Source organism: Myotis davidii, unplaced genomic scaffold (assembly GCF_000327345.1).
Source record: "Myotis davidii unplaced genomic scaffold, ASM32734v1 scaffold2040, whole genome shotgun sequence".
Taxonomy (NCBI): Eukaryota; Metazoa; Chordata; class Mammalia; order Chiroptera; family Vespertilionidae; genus Myotis; species Myotis davidii.
The window spans coordinates 9,964-10,480 of record NW_006292920.1 but is presented as its reverse complement, the minus strand read 5'-3'; positions in this window follow the sequence as shown (position 1 = coordinate 10,480).

The following is a 517-nucleotide window of genomic DNA, read 5'->3' as shown; positions in this document are numbered from 1 at the left end:
TTTATTGAAGAGACTGTCTTGTCCCCATTGTATGCTCTTGCCTCCTTTGTCAAATATTAATTGAGCATAATGGCTTGGGTCAATTTCTGGGCTCTTTGTTCTGTTCCATTGGTCTATATGTCTGTTCTTGTGCCAGTACCAGGCAGTTTAGAGGACAGTGGCTTTGTAATATAGCTTGTATCTGGCATTGGGATCCCTCCAACTTGCTTCTCCTTTCTCAAAATTGCTGCAGCTATTTGGGGTCTTTTTTTTAATTCCAGATGAATTTTTGACGAGTTTATTCTAGGTCTTTGAATATGTAGTTGTTATTTTAATGGGGATTGCATTGTATCTATAGATTGTTTTGTGTAGTATGGACATTTTAATGATTTTGATTTTACTAGTCCATGAACACAGTATATTCTCCCATTTGTTTATGTCTTCCTCAATCCCTTTTTCAGCATCCTGTAATTTTCTGAGTACATGTCCTTTACCTCCTTTGTTATATTTATTCCTGGTATCGTAAACTTTGTTGCAA